At 38.6% G+C, this 14,075-nt stretch overlaps 1 protein-coding gene and 1 non-coding gene across 18 annotated transcripts in view; one reads left to right on the forward strand and one right to left on the reverse strand.

The window, feature by feature from the left end:
* The window catches only part of PLCE1 (phospholipase C epsilon 1), a 444,022-nt gene that overhangs the window by 263,377 nt on the left and 166,570 nt on the right, over positions 1–14,075 (forward strand). The window lies entirely within an intron of this gene.
* Positions 5,439–5,545, reverse strand: LOC112135384 (U6 spliceosomal RNA). The gene has a single exon (XR_002916665.1). It is a non-coding gene; the product is annotated as a U6 spliceosomal RNA (small nuclear RNA).

The raw sequence follows: 14,075 nt of genomic DNA on the forward strand, positions 1-14,075 counted from the left end.
ATGCATGTCTTCTGTACTTCTCAAAACAACCTGGCAAGGTAGAATTATAATCCTCATTTCAAAGATGGGAAAACTGAGACTTAGAGGCTAAGTTGATGCCCCTACAAATTTCAGTTATTTAAGAAGGAGACTGAGGAGAGAGAAGATAGCTGGTGACTTCAGACCCTTTGTTGTCCTGAACCTCAAACTTTCCTGCCTCAGTCAACAAGCCCAAGGCCCTGTGGTTAGGCTTAGTAGGTTCCCTTGTTTTAGCAGGCTGTTTGAAGAAGATGTGGTGATCCCAATCCACTTCCACTCAGAGGCACACCAAAGTATTTGTTCCAGCCACATAGGATACTTTACCTGTGAGGAGTTTAGGGAAATTCATTTCCGTTATCTTATCTGTGAAGAGTTTAGGGAAATTGATATTCTCCTGTATCATCTCCTATCTTCCATGGAGACTTCTAGCTGGGAGTTCATAGGAGGTTGACCAGATGGCCTGCTGTTCTGAGTGATTAATTAGAGGGTTAAGCATCTAGGGAGTATCTAAGCAAGGATTTGAACTTGAGTACATCTCACTTCAGAGCCCATGCCTCTGAGCACGCTCCTTTATATGATATGGAGCCCTGGAGAGGCCTGTGGTTGGAGGAAGCATCTGCAGTGAGTGAAGGTGCCCAGGACTCTCAGGCCTGCAGCCCTGATTTGCACAGTGAGAGCTGGCAGCAGTTCAGTGGGCATGGGGGTTCACAGATACCAGGTTCTGGCAGTCTGAGCTGTCCATGGTCAGCTGTGGGGGCCAACACCTCCTTTGTCTGTACTGCTCAGTCTCTCCAGAGAGAGGCCAGCAGCTGTTCTTCCATGTCCTATAACTGTTTTATACCAAATCAGAAAGAAACTGACCTCAGGAAGGAAATTTGAGGTCTCCCCCAGACCTGTATAACTCATGTGCATTTTCTTTACATGTCTCATTGGGCTGGCCTCCATCCTCCCACCTTCCACTGCCATCATGGAAATCATCTCTCACAAGCCCAAACAGCCCATCTAATTCTCTAGACTTTGGCCTATAGTGGGTTCCATAAGGACTCCCCTTGGTCTTTCACAGCATAGGAAAATCAGGAGCTTGTTGCAAATACTCACTTGGGTGGAAGTCAAGGGAAAGCAATGAGAATATACATGAAGGGACCAATTCTTAAGACAACTGGTGGGCAAATGGATGCAAACTTAGCCCAAGACATGAAAGAATAACAAATACCTCCAAGATTTTGGTCCTGGGGAAATGAAGGTTGTGCTATAAAAAGAACGTGGAAAGTTAGATCCAGTTTGGATATCTTGACTTTGAGATGCTGGGACATTCAAGTAGACTGCCAACAGAAGCATTAGGATTTTATTGAGGGGGAGAGGTCAAAACCAGAGTCACACATTTATAAGCCATCTGCTTAACTGCGATGGTTACAGCTTGAGGTGAGCTTTCTTAGGATGAGAGAGGGGTGTGCAAAGGACTGAGAACTGTAAGTTCAGGCTGAAAGGCTGCAAGGGGGCCAGAAATGAGCACCATGGCTGGAGAGTTAAGAAGAAAGCCACAATAAGGTAGTGTCCTGAGCCAAGACTCAAAGAAGGTCCTTGGGGTTGGGTTTAAAGTTGTAGTTTCCCAAGCCCCCTCCAGAAAACAGCTCTGTGCTGATTTTAATGCACCCAGTCATAATATCCCAAAATGAATCACTAGACACTTTGGCATAGTCATTTTTTTCCTATTAGAAGTGGGTTTGACTGGCTAGCCATATAAAGAAGAATGGAACTTGACCCCCTACCTCTCACCATATACAAAAATTAACTCAAGATGGATTAAAGACTTAAATGTAAGACCTCAAACTATAAAAGTCCTAGAAGAAAACCTAGGAAAAACTCTCTGGATGTTGGCCTAGGCAAAAAACTTATGACTAAGTCCTAAAAAGCAAATGCAACAGAAACAAAAATAAACAAATAGGACTTAATTAAGCTAAAGAGCTCCTGGACAGCAGAAGTGGGTTTGACTTTGTCAATAAAGATTTTCTACTTAAATTGCCAAACGTAGCTTAAAAAATTATTAACTGCATAGTTAAATATAAAACAGTTCCTATACAACCTTGTTTATTGCTAGATTAGATACATTGCATAGGTGGAATCCACATAGTAAGTATACAATGAGTACTAAATGTGTAATAGCATTTGGTCAACAAGTGGAACGCTGCAAATCTATGACCTTCTAGGTTTTGGTCCCATTTCAGTTGAAAAGGGAAAATGAACAATTATGAGTTCCCTCATAAATTAAACTCTGGTACCCAAACTACAACAAATGGTTAAAAGCCTGGGCTTTGGAGTCATCTGCATGTGATTCAGAATTCTGGCCTCATTAGTTAACTACCTGTGAATATTTGGACAAGTTACTTAACATCTCCGAGTTTCCTCATCTGTAAAATGGAATACTAATTGTACATCAGCCGCGGAGTTGCTGATAGAACTGAATAAGATACCTAAATAAAATTTTTCAAGTAATATGCTTAGATAGCTAAGCAGCACATTCTGTAAATGTTAGCAAGTAATTTTATCAGTATCATTATTACTGCTTCCTTTTATAGGGGAAAAAAATTCCAAGTCCATATGTGTTTTTCTCATTAACTTAAGTGACTTTGCCTACCCAATGTCTGGTACAGGTTATTTCTGCAATAGTATGTTCAAAATCAGAAATATCATGCACTGGTTTTAAGTCATAGAGCTATTTTAATTGATACTCATATCATCAAAGGTTGAAAATGTGATTATAATAACAAACAACAATAAAAGGTGCATGTTCAATATTACTTTCAAAATATATATAGATTTTCTTTCTTTAAAACAAGCAATTTTTAAAAATATCAGATTGTTTATGATATGAAGTCATGGTTACAGTCACATTGCAGTTTACCGTCTGTTCTTGTCCAAAATACAGGTCCAAGTTAGAGCCAGAATTGCAAAACGACAGTAAATGTCTGTTGGTCTTGTACAAAGCTCTTCTCAGTTAGACCATACTTAAACATGTAATATATTCATATAAAAATGAATGTATAGTTAAACATGAAAATCAATCAATGCAATATATCATATTGATAGAACAATGGACAAAAACCACATGGACATCTCAATAGACATAGAAAAAGCATTTCACAAAATCCAACATCTTTTTATGAAAAAAACACTCAACAAAATAGAAATAGAAAGGAACTTCCCCAACCTGATAAAGTGCATCTTTGCAAAACCCACAGCTAACATCACGCATGCTGATGAAAGACTAAAAACTTTCCACCTAAGATCAAGAACCAAAAAAGATGTACTGTTAGTTCTAGCCAGGGCAGTTAGGCAACAAAAATAAATAAAAGGCATCCAGATAGGAAAAGAAGAAGTAAGACCATTTCTATTATCAGATGATGTACTCATGTATAGAAAATCCTAAGGAATCCACTAAAACACTATTAGAATTAATAAATGATTTCAGCAAGGTTGCGGCATACAAGATCTGTTGTATTTCTATAAACCAGCCATTAACAATCCAAAAATGAAATCAAGAAAAAAATCCATTTATAGTAGTATGAAAACGAAGCAAATACTTAGGAATAAATTTAACAAAAAAAGTGCAAGACTTATATATTGAAAACTACAAGATACTGTTGAAAGAAATTGTTAAAGACCTAAATGAATGGAAAGACATACTGTATTCATGAAATGCAAGATTTAGCATTGTTCAAATGGCAATATCTTTGCAAAGCAATCTGTAGATTAAGTACAGTCTCTGTAGAATTCAACCTATTCTTTTTTGCAGAAATGAATAGGGAATGCAGAATAGCCAAAATAATTTTTTAAAAGATTTCTCATTTCAAAACTTACTACAGAGCTATAGTAACCAAAATGTTGTGATACAGGCATAAAGACAGACATAAAGACCAGTGGAATAGAACACAGAGCCCAAAAATAAACCCTAACATATATGGTCAAATAATTTTCAACAAAGATGCCGAAACCATTCAATGGGGAAGGAACAAGCCTTCCAGTAAATAGTGCTGGGGAAACTGGATATCCATATGCCAAACAATGAAATTGGACCCTTACCTTCCACCATGTATAAAAGTTAACTCAAAATGAATCAAAGACCTACACAGAAGACCTAGAACTATAAAACACATAGAAAATGTACAGGAAAAGCTTCACGACATTGTGTCTGGCAATGATTTCTTGGATATATACCAAAGGTACAGGTAACAAACGAAAAAAATAGATAAATTGGAATTAAAAACTTTTCTGCATCAAAGGACACTATCAACAGAGTAAAAAGGCAACCTACAGAATGAGAGAAAATATTTGCAAATCACATATATAAGAGATTAATAGCCAGAATATATAGAGAACTAAAATTCAACAACAGAGAACCCAGCAACACAATTCAAAAATGGGCAAAGGACTTGAATCGATGTTTCTCTAAAGAAAATGTACAAATGGCCAATAAGCACATGAAAAGATGCACAACATCATTAGTCATTAGGAATATTAACATCAAAACCATAAAGTACAGGATGGGCATGGTGACTCACACCTGTAATCTCAACACTTTAGGAGGCCAGGGTGGGAAGATTGCTTGAGGCCAGGAGTTCAAGCCCAGCCTAGTCAATGTGGCAAAACCCCTGTCTCTATTTTAAATATATATATATACATATATATATTTTTTAAAACTATAAGGTACCACTTCACCCACTAGGATAGATAATTGGGGGGAAAAAAAAAGTAAGAAAGAAAACTAGTGTTGACAAGGATGTGGGGAAATTGAAGCCCTAAGCATTGCTGGTGGGAACTTAAATTGGTACAACCCCTGTAGGAAACAATTGGAATGTCCTCCAAATGCTAAATATAGGAGTTACCATATGATCCAACAATCCACTGCTAGTTATATGCCCAAGAGAAGTGAAAACATACATTCACACAAAAATTTTATCCAAATGCTCATAACAACATTAGTCATAACAGCCAAAAAATGTAAACAAACCAAATGTCCATCAACTGATGAATAAACAAAATGTGGTATATACATACAATGTAATATTATTCAGTTATTAAAAGGAAATGAAATATTTATACATATTACAACATTGATAAACCTTGAAATCTTTATGCTAAGTGAAAGAAGCCAGACACAAAAGGCCACATATTCTATGATCCCATTATATGAAATGTCTAGCATGGGCAAATCCTTAGGGACAGAAGGTAGACTAGTAGTTGTCAGGGCCTGGGTGAGAGGGACTGGGGCAGTGGAGTGATGGCCAGCATATACAGGGTTACATGTTTTAGGAGGTGATGTACGTGTTCTGAAATTGATTATGGTGATAGTTACACAACTCTGTGACTATACTAAAAACCACTGAATTGTACACTTTATTTTTTTTTGTTCTTGTTTTTTAAAAAATACAGAATGCTTCACAAATGTATATGTCATCCTTGCGCAGGGGCCATGCTAATCTTCTCTGTATCATTCCAATTTTAGTATATATGCTGCTGAAGTGAGCACAAATTATATACTTTAAACTGTACACTTTAGAAAGTTAAAAAAAGAGAGAGAGAGAGAGAGACAGGGTCTCACTCTGTTGCCCAGGCTGGAGTGCGGTGGCACAATCATAGCTCACTGCAGTCTCAAACTCCTGGGCTCAGGTGCCCCTCCCACCTCAGCCTCTCAAAGTTGTGGAATTATAGATGTGAGCTACTGTGCCCAGCCTAGAAAATAAATGTTACGGTATGTGAATTATATCTCAGTTTAAAAAAAGAATGGACATAAATAGCTCAGCAATGTTTTAGCATGAAAGAATTTAACTCTGAGAATGTTCTGACATCTTGATGGGGTGTGATAATAATGCCACAGTGGAAGGGATGTGAATATTAACAGAAAAAAAAAACTGTTTCCTCTACACTCACAACACTTCTGACACCAAATGTGTGGGGTTTTCCATACCAACAATGTATTCTCTGTCTCTCCTGACACCAACTGGGCGTCTTATAACACAATTCTAACATTTTCCACCTGGAGCTAGCATCAGACACCACAGGTTAAGTAGGGGCTCAGTGCCACAGGATTGCTCCCACTTCAGACATCAATCACAAGTCCTGGGCCTTTGGTATTTCTGACCAAATTGGCTACAAACTGGGGGTCTTCATGACTGTCTTCTGAGGTTCGATCATTTGCACTAATGGGCTCACAGAACTCAGGGAAACACTTTACTTACTTTACCAGTTTATGATAAAGGATGCAAATGAACAGCCAGATGAAGAGGTGCATAGAGCAACGTGTGGGGAAGGAAGTATGGAGGTTCCATACCCTCTCTGGGTGACCACCTTCGCAGCACCTCTTTGTGTCCATTCACCCAGAAGCTCTGTGTACCCCATAGTTGAGGAATTTTTATTGAGGCTTCATCACCTCAGCATGATTAATTTAGTCAGTCTTCAGTTCCTTTCCCCTCCCCAGAGGATGGTGGGTGGGGCTTAAACTTCCAAGCTTGTAATCATGCCTTGGTTTTTCCGGTGCCCAGCCCTCGTCTTGAAGCTATCCAGGAGCCCACCAAAAGTTACCTCATTAGAACAAAAGACACTCCTATCACTAGGAAACTAAGAGATTTAGGACCATATATTAGAAAAAAAGATGCTCCTAGAGTTTTGGGAGCCCTATGTCAGGAACTGGGAGCAGAGACCAAATATATATATATATTTTTATTCTGTCACACATATTCTTTTCATAGAGACAAGAGCTGATGGTTGAGAACAGCCTTTCTTTGGTGTTTTTTGGGGGGTGGGGTCTTTTTTAAATTGGGGGATTCATTAGTACAGTGTGTGGCAAGATGATACAGACATTTCTTTTTATATGAGTAAGTGAGGTATCACTTGGGATCTTAAAAAATATTTTCTTTTTATTATAGTGGGCACCACACCAAAGGGTGCAAGTTGCAGGTTATAAAAACAAAGCAAAAGTTTCCATAGCCTGAAATGGTTGGAAATAGGACTGAGTCTCCTCATTGAGCTTCTAAGATGAAAGGCCCCAGAATTCCCTCTTCCTCTTGCAAATGTTGAATTAATGATGATGATAAGGTGGCTGACTATTGAGGGCTGAATGTGTAGTAAACATTTACATGCTTTTCCTTGTTTTAATTTCCCCATCATCACTGTGACATACCCATGGTTTTTTAGAACATACCCAAGGTCATGAAGCAAGTCAACAACTGAGCTGGGCTGTGATCACACATACATGTGAGTCCCAAGATCCCACTCTACTTCTACTCTGGGGGAGCTGCCCCCAGGAACTTACAGCACCTGAGATCCTAACCACACCAGTAAGGGAGGCAGTAGAGTATGGAGGCAGTGCCCTGGACTGGGAGTCAAGGTCCCTGAGTTCTGGTCCACCTTTGCCACTAATCAGCTCTGTGACCTTGGGCAAGAGGCTTGGGCAAGAAGCTCAGAGGCACGGTTTTCTGATGTGTAAAGTGTGGAAAATTCATCCCAGCTATCCCTGTAGTTCCTTCCAACTCAGGCATTCAGCCCGAGTCCTGCCTCATTCACCCTCTGATTTGTATACTGAGACTAAAAGGAAGAAAACCTTCGAGTCAGTGTAGGCTGGTGATTTCAAGATGCTGGACTTTGGTGTTGGACCGATGTGGCACTGGTTCCATTACTTATCTCAGTGTGATGTTCAGCAAGTTCTTTAATTGTGTCCCCATCTGCTAATGGGAATAATAACAGCGTGGGGTGCTGTGCTGTCTACATAGAGTGGTTGTGAGGATTGAGTGAGATCTCAGTAGAGAGCTTTAATGCAATTCCTGGCACATTGTAAGTACTGAGATGTTATATTATTATATGTTAAATAATATTATAATTTATTTATGATGATGATTTTTGATTGTTATAAAACAGAGACACAGAATCCTTTCAGAATAATTAGTGTAGTTTAGCTCACCCAGGTCAGACTTTGGAGCTCAGATTGCCTGCTTATGCTGAGTTTTGAAACCATTCCATATCTAGAAGGTCAGCCATACCTCAGGACTATGCTGCTGGGTAAGAGGGCATCAGATTGTCACCAAAAACACTCCAGAGTTCCCCTCTTGTAAACTTTGAGTCAGTAATGCCATCTTCCCCTATATGAGACAACATACTATTATAACTTACCATAAGAATTTTGACTCAAATATTCCTTTTTACCCAATGTAATCAGAAATAGATGAGTGATCAGTGACAGATACTGATAAAACAGTTAATTAATATGCCATAAAAAGAACAGATGAGAAAATGCTGCTCCCTGGAAATTTCCCAATGTGGGTAGGGAATTTTTCTCTTTCAATGTTATTTAACATAATAAGCACAGATAAAGTTATATGTACAAGATTGTTTATCAAAGTGTTATTACAATGGTAAAAAGTTGTAAATATAAGAGCCATCGAAAATCTAATATTCAAAGAACAGCCTCAGAGTTGGGGGAAAAGTGCACTATAGAGTTTTTTTAAGTTAGAAAAAAATGTGTTCTCTGATCCTAATTTTGTGAATATTGTGTGTGTTTATAGAAAAATATGAAATGTAACAACAAAAACATTAGCAGAGATTACCTCTGGGTATGAGATTATTATTTTAAATTTTCTTTTTCTTTTTTTTTTTTTTTGAGACTGAGTTTCACTCTTGTTGCCCAGGCTACAGTGCAATGGCGCGATCTCAGCTCACCTCAACCTCCGCCTCCCGGGTTCAAGCGATTCTCCCGCCTCAGCCTCCCACAAATTTTCTTCTATATACTTCTTTATATTTTCTACGTTTGCACAGTGAGCATGTTTCTTTGGAACTGGAGCAAAAGTTGTTTTTTTTATTAATGGAGACTCTGTCAACTTTTTTCTTTTTGCTCTAAGGCTCTTCTGTCTGGTAGATTGTTTCATCCGAATATGTCTTAACACTCAGTCTGAATATATTGGGTTTTTTTTCTCTTTTAAGTACTGACTTAGAAGTAATATGCTTCATTGATTTTGTGAGCTCATATTTTTCATGTAATGTTCAGGACAAGCCAGACACATTTGTTGCAAGACTGATTTTGTTACTTTGAAAACCAATAACAGATAATAAGATAAAATCACCAATTAACTAAACTTTTTCTAAACCCATCACATCCCTGTCGAAAGCAATTTTCAGTTCTGCCTGAGATTTAGTGTATTTAAGTCAGCTCTGAATCTTCTGTAAGAAGAAATCAATGTTCTTCTCACTCTCTTATTTTATATAATTAGAATTGTACCACTAAAGGACTATTAAATGTGCAATTGAGAATCTAATACTTAAGTCTACAAAGTTAATTCAAAGCAAAGGAAAATGGATAGAGTAGATAGAATAAGTTTTTTCTACTTTCTTCTCTAATTGTAATTTTTTTTTGTATACTTTAAGTTTTAGGGTACATGTGCACAACATGCAGGTTTGTTACATATGTATACATGCGCCATGTTGGTGTGCTGCACCCATTAACTCATCATTTAACATTAGGTGTATCTCCTAATGCTATCCCTTCCCCCTCCCCCCACCCCACAACAGGCCCCGGTGTGTGATGTTCTCCTTCCTGTGTCCATGTGTTCTCATTGTTCAATTCCCACCTATGAGTGAGAACATGCGGTGTTTCGTTTTCTGTCCTTGTGATACTTTGCTGAGAATGATGGTTTCCAGCTTCATCCATGTCCCTACAAAGGACATGAACTCATCATTTTTTATGGCTGCATAGTACTCCATGGTGTATATATGCCACATTTTCTTAATCCGGTCTATCATTGTTGGACATTTGGCTTGGTTCCAAGTCTTTGCTATTGTGAATAGTGCCACAATAAACATACGTGTGCATGTGTCTTTATAGCAGCATGATTTATAATCCTTTGGGTATATACCCAGTAATGGGATGGCTGGGTCAAATGGTATTTCTAGTTCTAGATCCCTGAGGAATCGCCACACTGACTTCCACAGTGGTTGAACTAGTTTACAGTCCCACCAACAGTGTAAAAGTGTTCCTATTTCTCCACATCCTCTCCAGCACCTGTTGTTTCCTGACTTTTTAATGATTGCCATTCTAACTGGTATGAGATGGTATCTCATTGTGGTTTTGATTTGCATTTCTCTGATGGCCAGTGATGATGAACATTTTTTCATTTGTCTGTTGGCTGCATAAATGTCTTCTTTTGAGAAGTGTCTCTTCATATCCTTTGCCCACTTTTTGATGGGTTTGTTTCTTTTTTTCTTGTAAATTTGTTTGAGTTCATTGTAGATTCTGGATATTAGCCCTTTGTCAGATGAGTAGATTGCAAAAATTTTCTCCCATTCTGTAGGTTGCCTATTCACTCTGATGGTAGTTTCTTTTGCTGTGCAGAAGCTCTTTAATTTAAATAGATCCCATTTTGGCTTTTGTTGCCATTGCTTTTGGTGTATGAGACTTGAAGTCCTTGCCCATGCCTCTGTCCTGAATGGTATTGCCTAGGTTTTCTTCTAGGGTTTTTATGGTTTTAGGTCTAACATTTAAGTCTTTAATCCATCTTGAATTAATTTTTGTATAAGGTGTAAGGAAGGGATCCAGTTTCAGCTTTCTCCATATGGGTAGCCAGTTTTGCCAGCACCATTTATTAAATAGGGAATCCTTTCCCCATTTCTTGTTTTTGTCAGCTTTGTCAAAGATCAGATAGTTGTAGATACATGGCATTATTTCTGAGGGCTCTGTTCTGTTCCATTGGTCTATATCTCTGTTTTGGTACCAGTACCATGCTGTTTTGGCTACTGTAGCCTTGTAGTATAGTTTGAAGTCAGGTAGCGTGATGCCTCCAGCTTTCTTCTTTTGGCTTAGGATTGACTTGGCAATGCGGGCTCTTTTTTGGTTCCATATGAACTTTAAAGTTGTTTTTTCCAATTCTGTGAAGAAAGTTATTTGTAGCTTGATGGGGATGGCATTGAATCTATCAATTACCTTGGGCAGTATGGCCATTTTCACGATATTGATTCTTCCTATCCATGAGTATGGAATGTTCTTCCATTTGTTTGTGTCCTCTTTCATTTCGTTGAGCAGTGGTTTGTAGTTCTCCTTGAAGAGGTCCTTCACATCCCTTGTAAGTTGGATTCCTAGGTATTTAATTCTCTTTGTAGCAATTGTGAATGGGAGTTCATTCATGATTTGGCTCTCTGTTTGTCTGTTATTGGTGTATAAGAATACTTGTAATTTTTGTACATCGATTTTGTATCCTGAGACTTTGCTGAAGTTGCTTATCAGCTTAAGGAGATTTTGGACTGAGACGATGGGGTTTTCTAGATATACAATCATGTCATCTGCAAACACGGACAATTTGGCTTCCTCTTTTCCTAAGTGAATACCCTTTATTTCCTTCTCCTGCCTGATTGCCCTGGCAAGAACTTCCAACACTATGTTGAATAGGAGTGGTGAGAGAGGGCATCCCTGTCTTGTGCCCGTTTTCAAAGGGAATGCTTCCGGTTTTTGCCCATTCAGTATGATATTGGCTGTGGGTTTGTCATAGATAGCTGTTATTATTTTGAGATACGTCCCATCAATACCTAATTTATTGAGAGTTTTTAGCATGAAGCATTGTTGAATTTTGTCAAAGGCCTTTTCTGCATCTATTGAGATAATCATGTGGTTTTTGTCACTGGTTCTGTTTATATGCTGGATTACATTTATTGATTTGCGTATGTTGAACCAGCCTTGCATCCCAGGGATGAAGCCCACTTGGTCATAGTGGATAAGCTTTTTGATGTACTGCTGGATTCGGTTTGCCAGTATTTTATTGAGGATTTTTGCATCGATGTTCATCAGGGATATTGGTCTAAAATTGTTTTTTTGTTGTGTCTCTGCCAGGCTTTGGTATCAGGATGATGCTGGCCTCATAAAATAAGTTAGGGAGGATTCCCTCTTTTTCTATTGATTGGAATAGTTTCAGAAGAAATGGTACCAGCTCCTCCTTGTACCTCTGGTAGAATTTGGCTGTGAATCCATCTGGTCCTGGACTTTTTTTGGTTGGTAAGCTATTGATTATTGCCTCAATTTCAGATCCTGTTATTGGTCTATTCAGAGATTCAACTTCTTCCTGGTTTAGTCTTGGGAGGGTGTATGTGTCGAGGAATTTATCCATTTCTTCTAGATTTTCTAGTTTATTTGTGTAGAGGTGTTTATAGTATTCTCTGACGGTAGTTTGTATTTCTGTGGGATCGGTGGTGATATCCCCTTTGTCATTTTTTATTGCGTCTATTTGATTCTTCTCTCTTCTTCTTTATTAGTCTTGCTAGCGGTCTATCAATTTTGTTGATCTTTTCAAAAAACTAGCTCCTGGATTCATTGATTTTTTGAAGGGTTTTTTGTGTCTCTATTTCCTTCAGTTCTGCTCTGATCTTAGTTATTTCTTGCCTTCTGCTAGCTTTTGAATGTGTTTGCTCTGGCTTCTCTGGTTCTTTTAATTGTGATGTTAGGGTGTCAATTTTAGATCTTTCCTGCTTTCTCTTGTGGGCATTTAGTGCTATAAATTTCCCTCTACACACTGCTTTGAGTGTGTCCCAGAGATTCTGGTATGTTGTGTCTTTGTTCTCGTTGGTTTCAAGGAACATCTTTATTTCTGCCTTCATTTCCTTATGTACCCCATAGTCATTCAGGAGCAGGTTGTTCAGTTTCCATGTAGTTGAGCGGTTTTGAGTGAGTTTCTTAATCCTGAGTTCTAGTTTGATTGCACTGTGGTCTGAGAGACAGTTTGTTATCATTTCTGTTCTTTTACATTTTCTGAGGAGTGCTTTACTTCCAACTATGTGGTCAATTTTGGAATAGGTGTGGTGTGGTGCTGAAAAGAATGTGTATTCTGTTGATTTGGGGTGGAGAGTTCTGTAGATGTCTATTAGGTCCGCTTGGTGCAGAGCTGAGTTCAGTTCCTGGATATCCTTGTTAACGTTCTGTCTCATTGATCTGTCTAATGTTGACAGTGGGGTGTTAAAGTCTCCCATTATTATTGTGTGGGAGTCTAAGTCTCTTTGTAGGTCTCTAAGGACTTTCTTTATGAATCTGAGTCATCCTGTATTGGGTGCATATATATTTAGGATAGTTAGCTCTTCTTGCTGAATTGATCCCTTTAAAACATTATGTAATGGCCTTCTTTGTCTCTTTTGATCTTTGTTGGTTTAAAGTCTGTTTTATTCGAGACTAGGATTGCAACCCCTGCCTTTTTTTGTTTTCCATTTGCTTGGTAGATTTTCTTCCATCCCTTTGTTTTGAGCCTATGTGTGTCTCTGCACGTGAGATGGGTTTCCTGAATACAGCACACTGATGGGTCTTGACTCTATCAAATTTGCCAGTCTGTGTCTTTTAATTGGAGCATTTAGCCCATTTACATTTAAGGTTAATATTGTTATGTGTGAATTTGATCCTGTCATTATGATGTTAGCTGGCTATTTTGCTCATTACTTGATGCAGTTTCTTCCTAGCCTCAATGGTCTTTACAATTTGGCATGTTTTTGCAGTGGCTGGTACCAGTTGTTCCTTTCCATGTTTAGTGCTTCCTTCTGGAGCTCTTTTAGGGCAGGCCTGGTGGTGACAAAATCTCTTAGCATTTGCTTATCTGTATTTTATTTCTCCTTCACTTATGAAGCTTAGTTTGCCTGGATATGAAATTCTGGGCTGAAAATTCTTTTCTTTAAGAATGTTGAATATTGACCCCCACTCCCTTCTGGCTTGTAGAGTTTCTGCCGAGAGATCACCTGTTAGTCTGATGGGCTTCCCTTTGTGGGTAACCCGACCTTTCTCTCTGGCTGCCCTTAACATTTTTTGCTTCATTTCAACTTTGGTGAATCTGACCATTATGTGTCTTGGAGTTGCTCTTCTCGAGGAGTATCTTTGTGGCATTCTCTGTATTTCCTGAATCTGAATGTTGGCCTGCCTTGCTAGATTGGGGAAGTTCTCCTGGATAATATCCTGCAGAGTGTTTTCCAACTTGGTTCCATTCTCCTCATCACTTTCAGGTACACCAATCAGACGTAGATTTGGTCTTTTCACATAGTCCCATATTTCTTGG

Source organism: Pongo abelii, chromosome 8 (genome assembly GCF_028885655.2).
Source record: "Pongo abelii isolate AG06213 chromosome 8, NHGRI_mPonAbe1-v2.0_pri, whole genome shotgun sequence".
In the NCBI taxonomy this organism is placed as follows: domain Eukaryota; kingdom Metazoa; phylum Chordata; class Mammalia; order Primates; family Hominidae; genus Pongo; species Pongo abelii.